The 19,725-nt window shown below is 31.6% G+C and overlaps 1 protein-coding gene and 2 pseudogenes across 3 annotated transcripts in view; all 3 read left to right on the forward strand.

The window, feature by feature from the left end:
- The window catches only part of LOC105429942 (uncharacterized), a 540,048-nt gene that overhangs the window by 107,103 nt on the left and 413,220 nt on the right, over nt 1-19,725 (forward strand). The window contains exon 1 of one of the 3 annotated variants that reach the window (XM_089073723.1): nt 726-763. The exons of the other annotated variants lie outside the window; for them this stretch is intronic. The gene's annotated coding sequence lies outside the window, so the exon portion shown is untranslated. Of the gene's footprint in view, nt 1-725; nt 764-19,725 lie in introns of those variants that run through there. 3 annotated transcript variants of the gene reach the window in all.
- On the forward strand, nt 1,097-4,642 carry LOC148937311 (ATP-dependent DNA helicase PIF2-like; annotated as a pseudogene).
- On the forward strand, nt 4,694-5,329 carry LOC148937312 (ATP-dependent DNA helicase PIF1-like; annotated as a pseudogene).

Raw genomic sequence — 19,725 nt, forward strand, 5'->3', positions numbered from 1 at the left:
TTCTTATTATATATAATTATATCATATCAGATATAATTATATATAATGAGATCTATATATAATGAGATACATATATTACAAATTATATGCAATTATATCACAATATTTATAACTCCATATCAAATTATATAAAATTATATTGAAATTTTTTTCGAAGAAAAAGTTTATATCTAATTAGAAATAATTATATCAAATGCTTCAAATTGAATTATACAAAATTATAATTCTTTTTCAAATAGAAAGATATACATTAAATTATATTAAAATTTATACATAATATATTATGATGCATCACACTAGGTATAAGTAATCAAGAGACACGGGTGGTATCTCGACGCCAAGTTCACGCGCAGCAAAGTTCGCGTAGAACGGCAGCGAGACGCCCGTGGCTGTATTTACGCGAGACCTTGGGATGAACTCGGTCTACATTTTCATATCTTAGCAATGACTGCATTGATTAAATTTTAATTACGCTTAATCGATAGCTGAGTATCAAATTATATAAGAAAAGTGTTTTTATTTTTTTTCTCCGTGTTCTACAAACTGAGATATCGCGACGCAATCGTGACGCAAAGTTCAAATTGGTAAATTTAAGAAACGTCCTGGTCGTCGTCGTGACTCTCCTTTTTCTGTCGCAAAAGGCGCTAATGAACGTTTCTATATGACAATTCTTGCAGTGCTCATTTTTTCTTTGACAGATGTCCTTCGTGTGAAGTTGTACGTATTGATTAATAAAAAAGAAGATATAACGTCACATATAATAGTAAGTAATATTGTAATAATATATAATACATTGAAGAAATAGAATAAGAAATAGAAATAGAAATAGAATTAGATTTTTACAACAAATTATATTAGATTTTTACAACAAATTAAATTATTAGATTTTTATTATATTATTAGATTATTGACAACAACTGTATTAGATTTTTACAACAAATTATTAACATTTATTAACAATTATTAACAAATTATTACATTAAACATAAATTTATTAAACATAAATAACATAAAAAAACATAAAACATAAATTAATAACATATAACATAAAACAATACAAATAATATGTTATATGTTATATTATATATTATGTTATATGTTAACGGCATTTGAAACTGCAAAACAGTTAATTCAGAAATATCTAGATAATGAATTGCAAAAACAACAAGATGCATCTCAAGATGATTCAGAAAATGCAATAAGTGTGCAAAACATAGAGGCGGGTGAAGCCATACAGGACTTTAAAGAGCTTAGAGCTAAAATTAAAGAAGAGGAAATCAGTTTCTGAAATGATAATAAAATTAAACATCAAAAGAGAGTATTTGATAGAGTTATTAGCATTATTAAATTAAATAAATCAGTATTACGATTATATATTAGCGGTGAAGGTGGTGCTGGAAAAAGTTTTCTAATTAAGACTTAAATATTGGCTAAAACAAAATCTTAATAAAGAAATCGTTGTAGCAGCACCTATAGGTATTGTAGCATTTAATTATAGACGATTTATAGACGGTTTGACAATTCACAGATTGTTCCAATTACCTGTTAAACATGGTCATACTCCTAAATATAAACAATTATCTGATCATGTATTGAAAATTTTACGAGCGGATTTAAATGATGTTATACTTTTATAATAGATGAAATATCAATGATATCTATAATTTAATTATCTGATAATTTAATTTTAATGTATATATCTTCGATTATTCGAAATATGTGATGCTACTGAATATAATGATGGCTGGTTTGATAGAAAACATATTCTTTTATTTGGAGATCTTTTTCAATTACCTCCTGTACACAAAGATTTTGTTTTTGTTCATTTATTGAAAGAAAAAAATTGATAAATATATTGACACTTTAGGAATCATTAATTTATGGACTACATTATTTGAATATGATGAATTGACAATTAATATGCGACAGTAAAGAGATATGGCTTATCATGAATTGTTATCGCATATTCGTATTGGTTTATTAATAAATTCAGATCATGAGATTCTTCAAAATAGAAAAATATCCTTTACGAATATTTCTTTTAGATTTCAAGATTGGATGAAATATGTAATTTATTATCAATTTATCAGTTGACACTGTGTGTTTACTTCCTACTTGTCATATGTGTGATATTTTAAACATTGCAATGTTGAATCGTATTAATTCAAAAGAAATATTATTAATTGCTGAAGACACGATAAATTGTATTCCATACATAAAAAAAAAAGTATTGAAAGTATTATCGAAAAATGATGAAGATGATACTAGAACAGCTGGACTTTCGAAACAAATTATTATTAAGATTGGAGCAAAAGTAATGATAAGACGTAATATTGATGCTAGTTTGGGACTAATAAATGATACAATCACGAAAGTAATATCAATGGTTCAAGATATAAATACTGAATATGTATAAAAGATCAAATTTTATTACCTTTTATTACCTACAGGTTCAGAATACTTGATTGAAAGAGTCAGCATTTCGAGCGATGGCTAGAGCTTACATTATCAGAAAACAATTTCCATTATCATTAAGTTATGGAATCACTATTCATAAAAGTCAAGGATTAAGTTTACAAAAGGTTATGGACATTGATAATTCTATTATTTAATGCAGGACAAGTTTATGTTGCTTTGTCACATCTAGAGAAGGTTTGTATTTAATTAATTACGATCCCTCATCTATAAAAGCTAGTGAAGATGCAATTATTGAATATAATCGATTAAAACAAACGTATAAATCAGAAGCGAAATTGATTACTATTTCAAAACAAAAATATACTAAAATAAAAGATATTTTATGGACATTATCAAAAGTTATTTCTTCTGTTCAAGAATCACATGAAACGGTTCAAAAAAATACTGTTTGGGTAATACATGGGTTCCAAAATAAGGATAAAGTTTTCATCTTACGCAAATGCAGTTTTGCAATGTCTTTTGCATTTAAATGTTATTAGAAAACAAATTTTTGAGTATGATAAATTAAATGTTTTAGGTATATTAATGAATCGATATAAAAATGGAATATCTGATTTGAATACATTTACAACAAGATTTAGGAGGTAATTTTTCTAGCTGTATAAAAGATGCATCTGAATTTCTCATAGCTATCTGTAAAAAATATGATTATATAAAAAATCTAGTTAAGCATCAAATATGTTCCACTATACGGTACAAAACTTGTGATACAATTGTTATTATTAATGATAATACTTTTATTTCAATTCCCATTACTACTAATTTAAAGAAAGACAATTATGATCTTAATGATTTATTAAATATTACTTTTTCGAGATGATATCACTCTCATGACTTATATAAAAATTGTACAGGGAAAGATACAATATTTAAAAAAGAATTAACATTAACACGAGAAATATTTATCATTTATTTACAATTATTTTCAGAACAAAATGGTAAATTAATAAAAATAGATCAATTTAATTTGCGTGCAGTATCAGCAAATACAATATCAGTAGAGGAACAATTTTATAAGGTAATGAATGCCATTTTCCATCATGGATCATCTATTGAAGATGGTCATTATACAAGTGTATGTAGAGATGAAATGTTTTTTTGGATGGATAGACATTGATGATGCGCAAATTAACAAGAAAACATGGCCTAGAGGAGCAAAAAATGCGTATATATTTTTTTTAAAAAAGATTATTAAAAAATAATGACTGAATACTGATTGTTTTTTCTAGTATATATAAAGTAAAAAAATGTTTCAAATATGCTAAATAATAAATACTATTTGTTACTAAAAAACATGAATGCTATCCTAATAAAATTATTATAAAAGAGATATGTCAGAAGATTATATAAGACGGTATGGACCTACAATAGGAGTAAAGAAAGTTATAATTTTATTATATATTAATTTACTTTAAACAGAAGGATCAAAAATTGCTAATTTTCTTGAAATGGAATAAATAACAGAGGAACGAGAAATAGATAATGAAGAACAAATTCAAGAAGATATGTCAATAGGTATGTGACAATATGAATGATTAAATGTAAAACAAAAAGAAATTGTTGATATTATCTTAACAGCAACAGTAACTAACAATGATAATAGTACTTGTTTTTATATTGATTGTCCAGGTGGTTTTGGTAAAACTTTTATTTATATAACTCTGTATTATTTACTTTAAAGTAGAGGAAAAGTACGTACTTACTAGTAGTAAGTACTATGGCATTTACTGGCATTGCTGCGACATTACTTCCAAATGGGAGAACTGTACAAAATTTTTGGATTACCTGTACCTCTTTTTAATGATTCTACATCAAGCAGTAAAGTTCAAGTTGATAAATTAAAATTCGTAGATGTTTTCATTATGGATGAAGCTCTTATGGCATCACGTTACGTATTAAAAGTAATAGATAAAACATTACGCGATATAATGCAATATGATTTATATTTTGGTGGAAAAATCATGCTCTTGGAGATTTTAGACAATTATTACCTATTAAAGAAAGAGCTACACGTTGTGAAATTATAAATTTATCTATAAAATTTAGTACTTTATACAAACAATTTAAAATATTTTCATTAACGGAAAATATAAAAGCTTTACCAAAAGAAAGAAAATTTGCACAATTTTTACTAAATTTAGGTAACGGTACTTTAAATAATTAATCAAATAATGTTCAAATTCCAAAAAGATGTATTGCAAGTATTAATTCAGATATGATAAAGGAAATATATGGGGACATTATAACACATAAAAAATATAAAACTCTTGCTAATTACATTATATTATCTGCAAGAAATATCGATATTGACGAAATAAATGAAAAAGTAATAAATTTAGATGAAACAACAAAGAGAATTTATACAAGTGTAGATACTCTTGAAAAGACTAAGACGAAGAAATATATGAAATAATTATGACAGAATATCTCAACTCTTTAAATCCAACGTGTCTTTTACTACATGAATTATATTTAGAGGAGATATACTGTTGTTATACTTATTAGAAATCTTAAGATCAGTGAAGGTTTGTGTAATGGTACCAGATTATTAATTTTAAATTTGAATAATAATTTATTATGATGTGAAATGTTGACAGGTAATAAAACTGGAGAAATTATTTTTCTTAATTGTATTATTTTGTATTATAAAAATGTATATCCATATACTTTCAAAAGAAGACAGTTTCCAATAAAATTAGCATTTGCTATGATTATTAATAAATCACGAGGACAAACTTTCGAAAAAATTGCAGTGGATCTTCGTAAAAATATTTTTAGTCATAGACAATTGTATGTTGCATTATCACGAGTACATTCTTGGAATTTGTTTTTCTTGGAACAGTTTATTTAAGAAATGATAATCTACTTAATCAAGTAAAAAAATTGTTTATAAAGAAGTATTTGAAAGATGAGAGAACAGGGAATTCGTACTTAAAAAAAATTAATTGAGATACATTATAAAAAATGTATTATATTTTTGTTTATTTTTACTATATGTAATAAAATAGAATGAAACATAAATTAAGTAGTACATGTATATATGTATATATGACTTAAAGGCAACAGAAAATAAAAATGAAACAATTCGAAATAAAAATTAGCAAATGAAATACTTAAAATATACATGAATAAAACAAATAATATATTTTTTTAATAAGATTGAAATATGGTAATAAAATTCGAAATGTTGGTAATTATGTGTATACACATACGCATTTATTTTATTTTTGGATGGATATTGAAAATATTATAAACATTTAAATCATAACTATTTTATATATTTTTTTATTATTAGTTTCAAGAGAGATGTGTGCGTGTGCGCGCGCGCGCGCGCGCGCGCGCGTGTGTGTGTGTGTGTGTGTGTGTGTGTGTGTGTGTGTGCATATATTTATATTTTTCAAAGTGTAAATATCTGATACATTTACGCTTATAAATATATTATGTTGATACATTTATATTCATTTATTACATTATATTTAATTAATTTAAAAAATATTGAAACTATTAGAAACATTGAAACTCAAAATGATGTGGTCTTTGAAGTTTATGTATATTATCTTTGAAGTTTATGTAAGTTACGTATTATTTTATTCTTGATTACGAATGACGTGCGCGAAGCGCGCGCATGTATTGTGCTATTCCTGTCTAAAAAAAGGCATGACATCGATTACTCGCATTTGTCGAATTTTGGTTACCGATTGGTTCTCTCGCTGCGCTAACTTCGTGAATAACTTGTACTGACCTTATAGAGATCGTTTTGACAATTGTGTATCAAGTTAAAAATATTATAGTGTAACAGTAATATTATATTAATTTTTGCTGTTGTGTTGAAAAAGATAAATAGCGCGCGCGTAACGTCTAATATTTTAAATTTTGTTTTTGATCGCATATTTATTTCTTTTTTCCGCATAATTTATAAAAAAAGTAATAATTAATTTATTACTTTTTTAAAGTCCTTTATAAGAACTTATTTTAGCGTAGAGAGTTTAATGAAACTCAAAATATGTTTTAAGGTTTCATACAACATATCATGATTTTTTTATATTTAAGAAAAGTTTGTAGTTTAAGTTATCTTATTTTAAGAAAATTTTTTTATTAAAAACACTTCTCTAAAAGAATAGAATTTTTAATAAAATTTTAATAGAGCTTTGTAATGTTTGTGATAAACTCTACGAGTTTATATTCAATCATTCGATAAAATATGTGATAATAAACATGACGTTAATGACAGCAGTACTATTTCTTCTGTCAAACATGATAATTTACTCGTATTTTATCAACAGACACAACTTATAAATCCTTATCAAGAAAACACCTGGAAATCGCATAATTCGCTTTTCATAATATTGCAATCTTACTTCTGTATCATTGTTAATTCATTATGATTTCATGACACCCAATAGATCTTTATGATTGCAATACGTGTTAAACAAAACTGTACACGATATATTTCACGACATGTGTTATGTTTGACGGCCAACTATAAGGTGATTGATTGTCGTTTGTAATCAATCCGCGAATCCCGGAATTCCCTGTTCTCCTAGTATTTATGCTAGGAAACGCATATGCTCCCTTATTCGCTCGCGCATTGTTTCGCAACCTAGGAATCGGTAGGATTTTCATTTTATATATCGTTAGTTCCTGTCAATGACTATCTAGGATTTATTTTAAAACTGTAATTAATATTGATCATATTGTATAAAAATTGAATTTTGAACGTCTTTTTACTTTAAAAATTAGTTTATTTGCTTTTAGCGAGTTCGTTTGATCGATCATTTATATTGCACGTCTCGTTCTCGATGATAACAAGTAGATGTTTAGAGTTTTCCACAACACTCGAAATTTCTTCTCTCTCTCTCTCTCTCTCTCTCTCTCTCTCTCTCTCTCTCTCTCTCTCTCTCTCTAATTTTTATTTGTGTAGCAAGTACATACATGGAATATTCTTTATCACACAAAACACATGAGCTTACTTAACTACATTGATTTAGCCAATATTGCATTAGCAAAAGAATCGTTAAATGCCTGAATTGGTTAGTTATAAAATTTTGCAAACATTTTTTAATTGGATGACCAACCCGCTATCTTCCTTATTATATTGATATCTATGCCTTTTCTGAAGGTTGCTGATTCCACCGCATGTCTTGTACTATATGCATTAAACTCATTTATATCAATTTCTGCCTTTTTTTAATAGAGTTTTTATCCAGTACCCAATCGTTTGAGCATCTGCAGAGCCATGGCGAACAGTTGTTATAAATAATCTTTTATGATTTTGTCTTAATTCTTTAGTAATCTTCATGTAGTCTAACAGAACGCTTGCTACACATAATCCAGGCCTATCCTTAAAAAATGATAAAAATAAAATTGGTTGAGAAACGCCTGATTTTGAAGTTTTTATTAGATTGATTATCTTTCTCAATTTCTAATTCCTGACTCGTTGTTATTATATTGTCGACATTTATTAGTGCCGAAGTCTGGAACTTATGAGCTGTAGCTAGTGTCAATCAGGTTGTCGCTTTTTCGGTTGCTTCTTTTATTGATAATGTAGACATAAGTTTCATATTTTTTATATAATTCAGTACTGGATTGATATCCCGAATTTCGGTTTTGTTGATCTTTCTCTATATATTCTTTTTAAAAAGAGTAGATATAAGTTTATCTTTTAATAACTCCCTTGTTGATGTTAACGAAAGTGTCGTCATTCTAGCTGAATTTAATGTTCCGTAGCTTGCTCTTTTTTCAAACAGTCTTGTCAAAAACATTTGAAATGTTTGAAGTATGTATCAAACAACTGAAGCTCTTTTTCTTTAACGAATTCCCACCAGTGTCTCAACGGAGTTTGATACTGCTTAATCGTCAACGCTGATAATGAATTAATAAGCATTTTTGTCGAGACACTTGGACATCCTTTGTTTAAATGGTTTTGCCTGATAATCTCTGCAATCAATATGAAATTCTTTTCCCAGAGGATGTGACAATCGCCTGCAAGGAGAAATTAACGGATCAGAATATGTATTAAATTTTAATGGTGGTTCCGTAAGGAGCGACAGAAATAGAGGCTATCATGGCTGTGTTGTCCAGAAAAGTATAACAACCGTTCCCGTGGTCTCGTCATTAATAATTTTCTTTAACATTGGCAATATTAACGCAAAAAGAGGAAATGCTTAAAACTTTTCACGTCCCCAAGAGAAAGTAAACGCATCTATTACTAATGCCTCTGGGCCCGGAAATCTAGAGCAGAATCTTTACATTTTTTATTTAATCTTGACATAAATAGATCTATAGTAAATTGACCAAACTTTTATAATAATCTCTGTGAATGCTATAGAAGATAACTTCCATTCCGTATCGATATTTGAAATTCTAGAAACACTGTCTGCTTCCACATTTTGTTTTGAAGATATATATGATGCGTAAATTCATAAGTTCCTCTTTTTATATCATTGCCATATCTCTCTAGATAATTCACTAAACAGTATATTGTGTGTCACCACCTTTGTTAATGTATGCAATTGCCGTGATATTGTCTAATCTTAATAAAATCTCGCAATTATTGTAATTAGATGCAAAAGATTTCAATGCGAAAAATGCTGCTAGAAGTTCTAAATAATTAATATGTCTTTTACGTTCAATTGGATTCCAAAATCCACTAGTGATAATTCCTTTACAGTACAGCAAACTCCATTCTGATAACGATGCATCTGAAGTGATTTCTAAATTAAAATTATAAGTTCTAATCGGATTTTTTCTCAAATATATGTTTTTTTCTATCATTCTAAATCCTCTTCTGTTTTATCAATGACTGTTTTTCCTTCATAATTCCCATCATTTAGAGTTAATGCTCTAATTTTATTCCGTTCCAATCTTTTGCAATAAGTCAGGCCATATGCCATTATTATACAGCTTGCTGTAAGCATGCTTAACAATTGAGTCACCTGTCTAATTTTAGCAGCTACTTTATCTGCTTCTAATTTTTTAATAAATTTTATAATCTTTTTTTTCTTAACCGTTAGTTCCAAATCATAATTTTTTGAATTTAATACGAAACCTAAATATATACAATTTTTTGTAAGGATTAACTGGCTCTTTTATATTAATTAAATAAAGCCCAGATTTCTTAACAAGTCCTACTTTTATTTTTCTGACAAACTTCATAAGTATTATCAATACAAAGAAAGATAGATATGAGTCCTTTCTGTCTCAATTTATTTATTATTAGTTTCATAATTTTGTAAAAATATGGGTTTGTGCATCTAAAGGAGAGGCAAGTGAATTGATACAATTTGGAATTGAAAAGAAATCTTAAATACCTTCTGCTTGTTTTATATTGGAACTAAAAAATATGCCTCTTTTAAATCTATTGAAGCCATAAAGGCTCCTAGCATTAGAAGATTCTTTGCAATATGAATATCTTTCACTTTAAAATGTGGAATGTATAAATTTGTTTAACTTTTTTTAAATTAAGAATGAAGCGATTACTATCGTCAGGTTTTGGTATTATAAAAACGGGAGAGATGAATTGATTCTCGCAGTTGCTGCATTCTTCTATTGCTTTTCTTGCTAACAAACTTCTAACTTCGCTTTCCATTTTTCTAAACTCATCTTTAGATCACTCAGGTTCTTTTGAAAAATCCAACTGGAAAGGAGCCCTTAGAAAATTGATTGAGTATCCTTTAATACATTGCAGAATGAAACTATCAGACATTATTTCCCTTTCAAATTTCAAATTTCAAAATATGCCTTAAAATTTAAATCCTCTTGACTCGATGTTCGATAAGATGGTACATATTCCGATTCGATTCTTGTACTGAGTCCCTGATTTGAAGCGTAATATTGGTCTCCGCTGAAATTCGCCCATCTGTCTGGCCTTGACAGGTGGGTCTTTTCAATTTCCCTGGTTTTGGACTTTTGCTGATGGTCTCCTAAGAGTATTTTGTTTTATATTGTCGTTTTATACTGTCACTTTTAACCGATTTTGCTTCTTTTGTGATCGACAAACTTCTCTTCATAGAGCCATTGATTCACCTTCGCTGAGTCTAATATTGGTTTGACAACCTTGTCCATTAGCGGAAAAATAAACGCTTTCCTAGAAATTGACTAATGAAAAAACACATCTATCAATAGTTTACCAGTGTTTCAAAGAGTTTAATAAAGTTTAATAATTAATTGGTCAATTCTCCTGAATTTTTTAAGAGCATAGATAGCGCTGCTCCAAATAATAGCAGAACCCACACATTTTTGCGTATTAATAAAAATGTTGGTCTCATTGAGCGTACTCATTGGTCTATACTCAGCATTTCTGAAACGGGGATATCCCTGAAGCCACAGCGATCGGCGACTCGACCGTCGAGCCTCAAGTAGTGGGAAGATCAGTAGGCGTCGTCTCGGAAATCGGCCCGAAATGTGCATTTCTCTGCTAGTACTGCTGTAAACAATAAGAAAAGAAAACAAGTTCTAGTAATGTAATGTTACACTGCGTAACTTTCAGGCTTGTCGCTTATTGTTTTATGCAAAATATTGTTCGTATGGGACTTTTACATAAATTTTTATTTGTTATTCTTTTTTCTTTAATGTCCCTGTGGGACTACCGTACTCGTGTGGAGTTTTGCTTTGTCTAATTGTCCATACGGGATTCGAGATAGCTCGTGTGGAATGTTACTTTCGAGAATTGTCCGTCTGGGACTGGCTCGTATGGGGATAGCTCGTATGGAACTATCCTGTTGTCCGTATGGATTGCTCGCTTAGAGCTTATAAAAACTTACGTCAAGAGTAATATTCTCTATATCATGTAATGTTAGGGCTTTTTCCCCAGCATTTTTAGACTGCGTAAGTTGCACAATAACCGAAGAGAAGTTATCTAGTTGATTTTGCATTCTCTATAATTTTACCTCAGTTTTTTCTCTTTCTCTCGAATGGGACCTTGAATTCTTCCTTTTCTTAGTTTTTCTATGAGTACTTATAATTTGATTAACAAATTATAAATCTAACTGACTCTTGAAATTGCAATAATAATGTATAAAAAAGGCGCTCAGAGTCAACGCGATTATTGGTGCTGTTACGTCCGTGGTTCTGGATGAAAGATAATATCTTTCGTCAGGAGGAGGAGAACTCGGGTGGATGCACGGAACCTCTTCTGTTCTCACGGATCGACGTCGTGAGGTCGATCCGCGAGTCGAACGCGCGTTAAGGGGGCAGGGATCGGGGTCAGCGTCGGTGACGTTATTACCCTTGCCTGCGCCCGCGCTATCGATGGTCCGTTTTTTGGTCAGAGAATCGAATCTCTTTTACCAGGGATGGACCTCGTGCGATCCTCAGGGAGCCGGGAATGGCTCGAGGTCAAGTTTAGGGTAAAGAAATTAAGATGGAATTCGGGTTAACTAATTTAATAATAATAATAAAAAATGAATTACAATGTTTTCTTTTGTGTACATCAAAAAGGGTTGAGATACTGGTTACAAAAAGAAAAGAAAAAATTTTATACATAAATTTTGAAATATAGTAAATGACAACAGACAAAGGAAAATCTGGATTTATATACCCAATTGTTCCAATTGGGGTAAAAAATTGGTGATCGCGAGCATGTCGATGGGATCGGGTTGCAGGTGTGGCGGGGGATCAGGGTGCGCGCTGCGGAAAGCCTTGACTGGGACGAGGTAGGGAAGAGGATCACAGGAAATATACATAGGGATGGTATCAGTGATTTGGTGTTTTGAGATCTGATCCCAAAACTGGCTGTCGGGTTTGAACTTTCTTTTGATGAAGAAGGTGCCAGGAGGTGGATGAGTGGGAGAGCGAGGAAATTGGCGGACGAGATTAAAGAACTTCTCCACGTCGAAGTTCTCTGGAGTGCACTGTTTTTCGAATTCGGCCGCGGAGCGGAGGACGGCGTATTGGTGTAGCGAGATGTTAGCTAGCCCCGGTTCTACTTCTATCAATTGCTCCGCGAGTTCTTCGGCGTGGCAGGTTTCGCGACGAATCCGCTTATTTGACTTCTCCCGACGGTGTCGCAAAGCCCGTTTTGTTCATCTATTCGGGATGGCGTTCGTTTGGTTCATTATGTAAAAGAGTCAGATGAAAGAGAAATTGAGGAATCGAGATAAAGCAGCTTCACCGAATCAATCGGCGGCTTCGCAGGTTGGAATGTTGTGGAATCGGGAGAGGCAGCTTCACCGAGTTAATCGGCGGCTTGCCAGGTTAAAACGTTGTGGAATCGGGGAAGGCAGCTTCACCAAGTTAATCGGCGGCTTGCCAAGTCGGGGTGTGAAGAAATCGGGGAAGATAGCTTCACCAAGTTAATCGGCGGCTTGCCAATTTGGAATGTTGGAGTGTTTTAAAGAGACAAATATGTAGAGGTCGCGAACCAAACTGCCAGTTTACCGCGGGAAAAAGTGATAAAGATGGACTTACTTTTATTGTAGCGGCCGCGGTGATGGTCGAGAAGTGTGATGGCTAGGCTGGATCGTCGAATCACACGAAAATGTAAGAATCGCGCACAGATTCTAACTGAAAAAAGATTTGTTGACAACTTCGGATGGTCCCGACCGTGAAGGCGTGGAGCGATAAGAAGCGGGAAGAGAGCGATCCGCTCCAAGTCACGGTTTTTAAAGGGTTCCGAAGGGGTGGGAATATCTGAGGGCGTGATGGATTTCCGCATTGGCTTGTCGAATGATAGTTTAGGAAAATTGTGAATATAGAGGAAGGAGGGGAGCGGTGTTCTGTGAATTGTGGTTGTTTTTATATTTCCAGATTTCCTAGCGAATGATCGAATTAGTTAGTAAAAATTTTCCCGCCAATCCACACCCTCAATCGTTCATTGGTGTGGCCGCCAACGGCCACTAATCGTTTCTTCTTGACTGGCGTTTCCCCATCAATTTGGGGAGTGTCACCTTCGAATGATCCGACGCGTTTCTTATCCGTTAGGAATTTCCTTTTGTTAATATTAATTTTTTATTGGTAGGTCATAAACTTGTTGGTGCCGACAAAGCTGTTTATCCCAAGAATTTTTTTGATAGTGAGACATATCTCGAGAGGAAATTTTGTTTATTTAGGGTTTCCTTAGATCGTTCGAAGCGCTTCGAACGATCTAAGGAAACCCTAAATATAGATTAGCAGCCATTGTTTTTTTCTTCCCGAAAGAGAAGAATTCGTGAAGTTCCTCGGATGTAACAGTGCGTAACAATTTATTAAAATCAGTACTTATTGCATCGTAGACAAATTCCTTAATCTAACAGTTAAAAGTGATAGTTCGAACGTTTCGGCTCTATATTGAGCCATCTTCAGTGACAGAAAAACAATAATTAGATAAACCTTGGAAATCTTAGAACGACAAAATTACTGTTGCGGTTAGTGTTGCGCGTCTATGTGATAACAGTAGATTAAGATGAAAGTAGATGTTCACGTCGGTTGCCAGGCCGGTGATATAGGCCAATCGCAAGATTATCTAAGTGTGAGCATGGTTTAGACTTTTCAAGAATCGAAAATCTACCTACATCTTAATCTACATCTTAATCGACTGTTACCACATGGTCACGCAACACTAATCGCAACGGTGATTTTGTCATTCTAAGATTTCCGAGAATTACCAAAAAAAACATTCGAATTACGATCACTTTTAATGTTAAATTAAGGAATTTGTCTACGATACAATAAGTGCTGTTTTTTAATAAATTGCTACGCACCAATAACCGCATTTGACTATTAGCGCCTTTTTGATTCACTATTATTATAATTTGATGTTAAAGTAATAGATCTTAGAATTTGCACATTTAAAAGCCTTCGCACAACGAAAACAATATGAAGACCGGGAAGGCGCTGAAGGAAGGCATTGAAGGGAAGAAAGCGGGACTTCAAATTTTGACTCTAAAACGTTGTGAAGCTAAGCACTACAGCAGTACTACTTGTTATCGAGAACAAGATGTGCAGTATAATTTTAAATTATTTATTGATTTAACTGTGACGCGGTCACCTCGCTCGACGCTCGGATTGGCTCGTCGGTGTCCGGGTTCGAGAGGAGGGGAGACTCAAGCGTACGCGAACACAAGTGGCGGCGAAAAGATCGTTTATTGGTGGAAAGGTAGATACAGAGTAGTGCAGAGCCGGGTGATGTCGCAGTGTCGCTGGTAGCAAAGCGGAGACGCAACCGGTTGGCGTAAGGCGATGAGATGCGCAGGACGGGTGCGGCGTGCGGTCGACAACGATTTATTCACTACGGCGCAGTTACAACTAAAAATCGTCGAATTACCGACTTATAACTAGCGGCCTTAATCTCTATCGCGTGCACTTACGAGCTAATGTCAGCCGGGACGGTTAGGTATTGCGGGCAGGGTCGAGTGCCACGTCGAGCCCTGCCTTCGCAACGGAAACCGGCGAAACCCGGTGGAACTGAGCGAAACTCAGCCCGAGGAGCGATGACAGGAGTCGGCAAAATCCGACAGAGCTGAGTAAAACCTCAACCCGTGGAGTGGTGACAGGAGTCGGCGAAAGCCGACAAAGCTGAGTGAAACCTTAGCCCGCGGAGCGGTGACAGGAGTCGGCGAAACCCGACAGAGCTGAGTGAAACCTCAGCCCGAAGGTAGAGAAAGCCAGTGAAACCCGGCAGAGCCAAGTGAAACCTTGGCCCCGAGAGGTAGTAGGTACTGGTTAGGTCGGTATCGAGAGTCGGATCGCAGGATAGGCTCTGGTCCCGATGTCTTGGCCGGCCGGGCTTATATACCCGGCCGGCGTTCTCCACTGCGCGCCATTGGCCCGGTGACGGGGAGTCAGTATCGCGTGGGGGCACCGCGAGCGAGATAGCGTGAGCGAGATGGCGCGTGCGACCTACAGGCAAGCGGCTGTGACAGCGCAAGTAGTGTACGTGCAAGCGGGATAGGTAGTGTAGGGTAGTAAGCCAAGCGTTTCTATATATGTATGTATTTATGTATATGTATGTGTATATATATATATATATATGTGTATGTACGTTCGTAACGGCCCTGCCATTACATAACAATGATGATTGATTTAACAATATTGACTTAACTTTATATTATTTTATTATACTTTATATTTATATTTTCAGTTTTGACATAAAACTGCTTTTTTAGATTGAATAGAACCTCTTTTTTAGACTGACTGAATCGATATGGTTCATAACCATAAAGATTTACTTTATAAAATTTATATAAATTATTAATAGCCATAAGATAATCATCCCATGACTATAGCTATAAAATAACTGTTCACTATATACAGGATGTCCGGCGTCGGTTATATCACTTCTCGTGTGTAGATAGAGTTGATAAAACTGACAAGGAAAATGACGAAAGTGTCCTTCACCGATTTTAATGAGCTTCGAAATGTAGAATATATAGACAAAAATAAGAGACACCTATTTTTTTTATCTGCGTTCTCGCACATTAAGGGGGTGGAAACCAGCCCTTGAAAAAAATCGGTTTTTTTCTTTTGGAGTAAATCTAAACCGTTAAAAATATGAAAAAAAGTTTTAAATAAAAGTTTTATGGCTACAAGTGTATTTTATATTGACGCGTTCGAATTTTACAAAAATGTTATATTTTTTATCACACCTCTATCCCCTAATTTTAAAAAATTAATTTTATTTTTAAATTTTTATAAGGATAAAAATTAAAGCGCATTTTATGCTGAATACAACGATGATTTTGTTGATTTTGTATTGTAATATACCGACATCATGCAGATAAGAGATTTGTTTACGCACAGTTTTATTTGAATATGTGCAAAAAAATCTGAATACAACGTAAACAAATCTCTTATCTGTATGATGTCGATATATTATAATACATAATATAAATATTGATCGATAAAGTATATTTATAACATTGTCATAGCTGCTCTACGGTCAAAATTAAATGAACGATATTTTATGAAAATAATCGTTTCTTTATTTGTAACTTATTTGTAAATGTCTAAAGTGCTTCGAACATTCTTTGATACATCATCAAAGATATTTATCATTGAATACCATTTAACTGCGATCATTATTATTATTATTATTATTACTATTATTATTACTATTATTATTATTATTATAAAATAAGCTCTTATTTTAATAATTATTGTTGCACTGATATTGTACCGACGAACTGCGTCATATTCATCTTTAAACTGTCCCGCACAGCCAACGCGGTATGAGACGAATACGTATAGAGCGTGTATATAAAGGCTTTCTCGCTCATTTTCCAAAAATGCGATTTCGTAAAATGACTTTATTATAGTTCGTTGTATTCAGCATAAAATGCGCTTTAATTTTTGTCCTTATAAAAATTTAAAAATTTTTTAAAATTAGAGAGGTAGAGGGAGGTGTGGTCGAAAATATAACATTCTTGAAAAATTTGAACGCGTCGTTAAAGTACTTGTAGCTATAAATTTTTTGTTTTTTCTTTGTTTATCTTTAACGGTTTGGACGATATTTATTCCGAAAGAAAATAATCGATTTTTTTCAAGGGGTGGTTTCACCCCCTTAACGTGCGAGAACGCAGATAAAAAAAAAATGTATCTCTTATTTTTGTCTATATTTTAACATATTCGAAGCTCATTAAAATCGGTGAGAGACATTTCCGTCACTTTCTTTATGAGTAGAAAAATTCTTTTTCAAAAATCACCGTATTAGTCCGGTCCATCGGCAAATGCAAGCGCGCAGTAAGATACTCCCGACGATCATCGTTGATAGGCATGTGATTTGTTTATTTCAAGCGGTAATAGTTATAGCTAATATATTGAAGAAAATAATTCCTGTGCCGAGCTAATACGGTGATTTTTAATAATTAATAACTCGATAATTATCGCGAAAATTGCAAAATGATACAGGACTTTTTTACTCAGTTTTATCAACTCTATCTGCACACAAGAAATGATATAACTGATGCTGGACACCCTGTGTGTGTGTGTGTGTGTGTGTGTGTGTGTATATATATATATATATATATATATATATATATATATATATTCTGATATACATATATTTAATTATATAACTAGCAATATAATTTTTCGAGAAACATGTAGAAGTCCTGTTTTCATTTGTCTTTTTTGTTTGTTGTATGTTGCTAAAAAATAAAATATCTCTTATTTTATCCAAATTATTCTATTCTAGATTTTACGGACTCCTCCCATTTTTTGTTCACGAGCTACATCTCCGTGCAAACGACGCACGTTTTAATGGTTTTCTCGTTACAGCGAATATGTTACTAACCATCAAAGAAAGTTTTGGTAACAAACGCGCGGCATTATCTTTTTGTTTGACAGAAGCTTAAATTTTTCCCATAGTTATGATTCGAGAAAATTTAAAAAGCTGCGCTTTTCTGTATTCAGCAACGGTATTTGAATGTCGAACTCGTGATTCTGCTCTCTCATACTTTTCGTTTAATATATCTGCTCTCTCATACTTTTCGTTTAGTACTTTTCTATTTTCTTTGCTTTCCTTACATAGATTAAAAAAATCCCTTTAGAATGAGAGAAAATATCGAACTAAGTAGGGAAAGGTATTAAATGACATAAAAAAACAAAAAAAAATTTTATATTACAGTTTTCTATTAAATTTTATATTACAGTTACCGTCTAAGTTACTTATTCACTTGATATAAATAATACCAAATAATTATTGAACTTAAAACTTATCTACCTATATTTGTACAATATCTAAGAATATTTTGAGATCTTCAAAATATAATTTGAAAGCTTATAGGAGAAGTAAATGGAAAAGTACGAAAGTAGGTGAAATTTAGAAGGTTAGGTTTATATGTGTGTAGAAATATATGTATGAGTATATGTATATATACATAGAGTGTATGTATATATACATACACTCATATATATCTACTCAAATATATCTATGTATGTTTAGATGTACATATGTGTGAATGCTTTCGTCAGAGTTTGCTCGTCAGTTCAACATCCCCTTAAGAGAATGTTGGCACATTTAAATATCCAGAGATACATTTATGTATACATACATATACTCATACATATATTTCTACACACATATGAATCTAACCTAAACTTCACATAAATGATGGTGCACTCAGATAGTACTTTTCTATTTCTCCTAAGCTTCCAAATCCTGTTTTGGAGATCTTAAAATATTCTTATATTGAATAAATATGGGTGAGTAGTTTCTGTTTGAATACACACTTGGTCTTATTTATATCAAATGAATAAATTGCTAAAGTAGTAAGATCTAATATAGAAATTTTTCTTGTTTTTTTATTTCGTTTTTTGTTCTTTCATATCTATCACATTTGTATATTTTCTTTTATTCTGAAACAGAATTTTTTATTTAAATTAAGAAAAGCGAAAAAATTAGAGAAATACGAAATATTCAGTCGGTAAAACAGACGAGTTCAAAATCCTTTTAAGAGAATGCTAAAGTTTATACATTAATACATATCTAGCATATGAATTTCGGATATCAAGAACGAAAAAAGTTTTTATAATTTAGATTTCTTTTATCATTTGGTACTTTAATAATATGGTGTCCAGAGCTGTCAAGTCGCGTCACTATTTGCTTTATATAAAAATTTTGCAGTCTGTACGTACAAAATTCATATTACTAGACTAGAAAATTACATGAAGAAACAAGGTTCTTAGAATTAGGCAAGATATCTAATGTGATACAAAAAGTCGATACGAATATTTGTTCATATGTGTACAAAAATCTACGTATGAATGTGTGTATGAATACATAAATATATATAATATATATTCATATATGCATATATGAACGCTTTCGGAATTCGCTCATTTGTTCAGCATCATCTTAAGAGTCTATAATATTTATGATTATTTTAATTTGACGATAAGAAAGAATATTTCACAAATTTTAACAAATGTTTTATCATTTTTAAAATAATTAATTAAATGGACAACATTCCCGGGAAAAAAAGTTTATATCTAATCAAATTAGATATAATTATATATAATTATATATATAATTATATAATTATATATAATGTATTATATAATTATATATAATGAGATCTATTAATATTACAAATTATATGCAATTATATTAAAATATTTATAACTCCATATCAAATTATATAAAATTATATTAAAATTTTTCAGGTAAAAAGTTTATATCTAATTATATGCAATTATATCAAAATATTTATAATTCTATAAAATTATATTGAAATTTTTTTCGGGTAAAAATTTTATATCTGATTATATATAATTATATCAAAATATTAATAATTCTATGTACAATTATGTAAAATTATATTGAAATTTTTT

The sequence above is a fragment of the Pogonomyrmex barbatus genome, unplaced genomic scaffold (assembly GCF_055798465.1).
Source record: "Pogonomyrmex barbatus isolate J1 unplaced genomic scaffold, ASM5579846v1 scaffold15, whole genome shotgun sequence".
Taxonomy (NCBI): Eukaryota; Metazoa; Arthropoda; class Insecta; order Hymenoptera; family Formicidae; genus Pogonomyrmex; species Pogonomyrmex barbatus.